Below are 5,908 nucleotides of genomic sequence, written 5' to 3'. Positions count from 1 at the left end.
TGGGGGGGGGGGGGCGCAGGGCAGCTGCCGGACCGCGGCCCAGTCCCGGGGCTCTGTGAGGGGCGGAACGGCTGCGGTGCTGCCCCCTGGTGGTGTGTCCCCGCGGCGCCGCCAGGGCGCGCTGTGGGCACATGCGCGGCGGGCTATGCGCATGCGCACCACCGGGTGGCGCTGTGGTGCCGGTGCTCAGCGCTGCCGCCGCTGCCCAGGGCCGCGCATGCGCAGTGCGGCCGGCGGGGCCGGGAGTGGGGCCGGTGGGGTCGCGCAGGCGCAGTGCGGGCCGTGGGGCCTCCTCAGTGGCCCCGGCATTCCAGGCCGCAACACCCCACACCGCCTCGGATAGTGCTGTCCTTAGCGTGGCCCTCTTCGAATTCCTCTTGCTCTCTCAGATTCCTCCTTTATTTCTTTCTCTCTGAGCGGCCTTTTGTCCATCTGGGCCCTTCAGGACCTCCCTGCTCCCCTCACGAGGCCTGACAGCTCCTTCCTTGTGCCCCACAGAAGTGTTTCACCTTTGTGGCTTCCTTTGGAGCCCTCTTGTTCCCTCAGAGCCCCTCCTGGGTCCTTTTTTGTGCCTTGGAGTGTTTTTTTTTGTCCCCTGTGGTGTCTAGGATGGTTCTATGCAGTCTCTTGCCCTGTGTTGACATCAGTATCACAGAATCACAGACTGGTTTGGGTTGGAAGGGACCTTAAAGTTCATCCAGTCCCACCCCCTGCCCTGGGCAGGGACATTCCCCATCGGACCAGGTTGCTCAAAGGCCCCGTCCCACCTCTGCTCAGATCCCATCTTGAGTTCCTTGTTGTTTCCTCAAGCAAGGGGAGGGCCACCAACAGCTCTCAGTCCTGGCCACTTCTTTGTGGGAAGCCCGAGATGGTGGGTCTCCATTTCAGACCTGTGCTTGATGAGGACGAGGACGAGGTGGCAGAACAAGACCAGAGCCCCACAACCACCATCACCTCAGCACAGCCCTTCCCAGGGTGCTCAAGGGGCCCTGCTGGCCTCCAGACTTCCGTGGCACCTTCACCAGCCTTTGGAGGACCCCAACTTGTGTCCTTCTGCCCTTCAGAGAGCCCCAGCGCCATCACCATGTTCTGCCAGGGCCCGGGCAGCGCTCGTTGTCCTTAAAGTGTGTTTAGGTTTGGAGGACCCCAACTTGTGTCCTTCTGCCTTTCAGAGAGCCCCAGCACCATCACCAGGTTCTACCAGGGCCCGGGCAGCGCTCGCTGTCCTTAAAGTGCGTTTGGCACCTTCACCAGCCTTTGGAGGACCCCAACTTGTGTCCTTCTGCCCTTCAGAGAGCCCCAGCGCCATCACCATGTTCTGCCAGGGCCCGGGCAGCGCTCGTTGTCCTTAAAGTGTGTTTAGGAGTTTATCTCAGGCAGTGAAGTTCCCTCTCGCTCCAGCTGATGGCACGATTGGGAGGGTGTTCGTTAGAGCAGAGATGTTTTATTTCCCAGGAAGACGGCCGGCGCGTTGGACATCGTCCCAGTTCTCCCGCCGGAGCATTCGACACCGTAGAGCGTGGGGCTGCGCCTCGCACCGCGCCGGCGTTCCCACCAGTAAGGAGTTCAGAGAAGAGCCTGTTTCTTATAAAATGAGAAAATAAATACAAGCCAGGCCGAGTCACTGGGTCAGAGATGAGAGGGGAGTTATCTGCAGGACAAGCAACCAGCAGTTTAGGGCTGTAAAGGACTTCCAGGCACAGGAACGGGCTCCCACCAGCAGGAGTTAATGGTATGTCAGTCCACAGGAGAGCTTCCTTCCACAGCACATGTGTGTTTGAGGCAATAATCCCTCCAGGGTTTCAGCTCCTTCTGTGTCTGACTTACAGCTGTGTAACCTTCCAAACACACAGCAAAGGCATTTTTCTCTGGGAAAGTGTCAGCTCCCTTTGGCCTCACGCTGACAATCGGCCATTGTGTGTCCATTCCCTGATCCAAGGAGCAGTAAAAGAGACTCCAAACTGGCTGGGCCCAGCATCTGGGCTTCCCTGGTGCCGTTGTATTAAGCCAAACAGCCTTTGAGTTAATACCGTGGTGTATGGAGTGAAATCAGGTCTCTGGGATGGGAAGTCTGTGCAGTTCGGAGCAGCTTAATGGCTCGGTAACGTGTGTAGGTTAGAAATGCATGTTTACAAGGTCTTGCAATGGCAAAAATTGATTACACATATGGCGACAAATGTTCCACCCCCTGATTTTTTTTTTTGCATTTTGTGGTGTCTGTTGTTTGAGGAAGAAAAAAAATAATAAATTATTTATATTACTTATTTCAAGGAGGCAGAGTTGCTTAGCACTTCAAAGCCAGGAACAATTATTTTTCTTCCTGGATCTGTCACTTGCATCAGTGTATGACCTTAGGAAGGACATCAGCTTTGCTGCTAAATTTCCATATCTTTAGGATAATAACTAATACCTCACAGGATGCTGGAGTTGAACTAGTTAGTATTCAAAAAGATCTTTAAGCTTTTTGTTCATTCAGATCTTCATAAAGCCATTGCTTGCAACACAAGGTTTGCATTCTGAAATCAGTTTAAAATAGCATAAATTCTACATGCTTTCAAAAATGTAATGGCAAATTAATCTGATGGCAAAAATGTGATGGCAAATCCTCTTACGGGATGGTTCCTGTCATCTGAACATTATGTATAGTTTTTGTTTGTTTTCTCTTCATACCTTCTTAATAGAAATCTTTGAATTTGGATTCTGATTAAAAAATGTCCTTGGCAGGGCAGTTTTTTATTGTTGCCTGGCAGCTCTCATAACTTTCACAGATGTTTCTCCGTCATTTACATTCAGATTCTATTTCTGTCGTTTTCTCTGTAACCAAAATGCCCCACTTTATTAATTTCTTTGTAGAAGTCGAGTTTTTGGAATATGAGGCAGCGACCCGAGGCAGTTGGTGTGTGCTCAGTTATCGTGTCTCCAGAGCTGGAGAGGAACATGAGGAACATTTGCAGCTACAAGACCAGCCCCTTTAGTCAACGAAACCGTGGGCCAAAGTTTCACCAGATCCTTTTCTGACAGATAAAGATTATCCCTGAGCACGTCATGGAAGGGACATGCATGAGGGGAATTGCTAGGCTCACTGATGGTGCATGTGCTTTTCTGCTGCTATGTCATAATGTGATTTAATTGGGTTTTTTTTTTTATATGCCAGCAGCACAGCTGGTGGCAGACAGGGAGTGTGTAGCTAAAGCTGAGATTTGGTAAGAAAGGAGCCTGCATACCCTGACTTTCCTGGGTGGAGAGCTTGGCAGTCTTCAATAGATCCTTTCCAGCTTGGGCTTTTCTTTTTCTTTGGCCTCAGAAGAAGGGGCCTGCTGGGGAGCTGCCCCTTTACAAACCATGTCTCTATCTTCTTGCACCTTCACAAGGCTCCCGTGTTTAGTCTGGGGCTTGCTGTAACTTAGCAGCATTAGGAAAGTTAACAATTACAGTAACCTGCAAGAATGCCTGACTGAAAACCCCTCTGTGCCAGGCAAAGGGGCTCCACTGGGGCAGTGAGAGGGTTCATGATGTCGTACCCTCCCTCTTTTTGCTTTTATAGCACTTTAAAGTCTAATAAAAGCTGCTGATTCCCGTTTAATGGATAACGTTGGTTACTAACAAGCTCACCTCCCTCTTAAAAAGCCAACGTCAGTCTCAGGAGATCTAATTTAGGAAGCACACGTAAGGTAAGGGTGTCCTGCAAGGGCCTCTGGGATGGAAGCCACACCAGGCAGTGCTTGGGGCTGGTTGGCTGCCAGACCTTAGAGTATTTTTATCCACCAGCCAAGCTGCCAGAGGCTCTCCTCAAGCTCTGCACCACCTGAGGCTCGGGGAGGACAGACTCACCTTTACAACGGGCCTTAATTCTTCCCAAGTGGGGCAGGGATGCCCTGATGGCAGCAACCAGCAGTGAGCACTGGTGGTGGAACAGATTGGACACCATAAACAAAGGCTCCAGCTCAAGCCTTGTGCTAGAAATCTCTCCTAGTGCCAGCTCTGGTACCATTTCAGCTTACCCAGTTCAGTCTGGTCCACTGGTCTCCTTCTTCTGTGGGTCCTGCATCTTCCTGTTTTCTAAATACATTGGTGCTCACCTGAGGGACCAGTGGATTCTGCTTTAGTCCCCATTTCTCCTTTGCCATGGGGCTGATACCATCTGCTTTTTCTCAGAGGTTTTGCTGTAGGAGGGAGGATACAGTGCTCCAGAGCTCAGAGACTTTAGTCCCTTGTTGTCAAACTATTCCAGCAGAGGCAAGGATGCGTTTCACTAGAGCAAAGCAAAAAGTCTCTATTAAAATACAGAATGGGAAAGGGCTCTTTTGGAGGTTGTGGCAATGTTTGGGTGTGAAAAGGTCTGATAGAGTAAAATCTGCTTTCCCAACAACGACATCTGATTTCAGTGATACTTCCCATTAAGGTGCCATCGTCCTCTTCAAAGTGGTGAGCGATGTTGGAGGACACCAGCATTGTGATATCTAGTGATATGGAGAAGACATAAGTGTTAATGTGGTCACAGCAGTGGTATAATGCAGGTGTGTATGGGCAGATCACCCCATGTGCTTATAGTCACTGTCCCTGGCTTCTTGTGCTTGTAGCCACCTCCAGTCCCCTCCCTGAAGGCCACATGCATTTCAAACCTGCCGTTCCCACTCTGCAATAAGGCAAAGGAATCTGTCTGTTGGTGGCCTGTTGTTTGCACAGCGACACGTCTGTCAGAACACCACAAAAGCATGACATCCCCAGCCATGAATGCTGCTGATGTGAGGGACATGAAGCTAGAGGGGATCTTGGGTGTCCAGAGACGATCAGGAGACATGAAAGCAGACAGCTTCACCCCGTTCAATATGGTCTTCTTTAAACTATGTTTTCACTTTGGATTTGGGCTGCCAATAACTCATTCAAACAATGATCTAATGCCTATGTGAATGTTTGTAAAACCTCACTGCTCTGGCAGGTTGAGTGCTTGCCAAAAAGCAATCACATGTAATTAGGGAGAAGGAATTTGAATATACTGGCCTTTCAGTGCAGCATATTTTCCAGTTGTGTTTGTGCCATTTTAACTGTCTCATTAGCTGGGGTTGTGCTCCGTGTTGGGGTACGTGTGACTTGCTCCTGTCTTCAAAGGAATCTTCTCTGTAGACAGCGCTGCCAAAAACCTGTCTGAAACCTGCCTGGGATGTGGATGAGATACCTGTACCAGATTGATGAGATACCTGTACCAGATTGTTCCTGCAGTTGTGCCCAATGGCATCACTGGCGTGACTTTTGAGGGATGTAAGTATATAAGGAATTCCTTATATACATCCTTGGGGCTGCCACGGTTCTCCAGGGGAATAGTCAGAGACTACACTGTGATCAATTAATGGCCGTACCCTTTATGGGGTGAACTTTGTTCAGGTCTGAAAGCAAGATGGAGCAAAAGGTTTTCAGTCAAGCAGGATAATCAGCATCACACACATACCAGAGTTAGTAAATGGCTCAAGTTTCCCTTGTGTGCAGCTCTGGCACCTGGTTACTGCTCCTTTTCCTTGGTCAATGACAGAACAAACCGGTGGGAGCCTGGCACAGGCAGTGCCCCAAATGGTCCTTCAGGTTCTCCACTCTCTCCACCTTCCAGTGTTTCCTGCTGTTGTCCCCTGAGGAGGCTTTTCAGGCACGTTGAGTCATGAACGAGCACTGGGGGCATCTAAAAGCTCACAGCATTTTGAGGGAACACCCAGGAATACCCTGTGACATTGTTGTGCTGTCCCTACCATCCATTCCCCTTTTAAGAAGTTCTTTTCCCAGGAGAAGAGGGCCACCACGCAGCTTAGGAAAGCCTTTGTAGGACTAGCAAATAAAACTATTAAATGGTCACTGCTCACTCAACGAGAAGTTCCCAGCTCAGGGGGAAATTAGAGCCTGCCCAGGACAATAGATCCCT

Source organism: Calidris pugnax, unplaced genomic scaffold, assembly GCF_001431845.1.
Source record: "Calidris pugnax isolate Ruff unplaced genomic scaffold, ASM143184v1 scaffold173, whole genome shotgun sequence".
NCBI classification, from domain to species: Eukaryota; Metazoa; Chordata; class Aves; order Charadriiformes; family Scolopacidae; genus Calidris; species Calidris pugnax.
The sequence above is the reverse complement of the archived record's forward strand: the minus strand, read 5'-3'. Positions refer to the sequence as shown.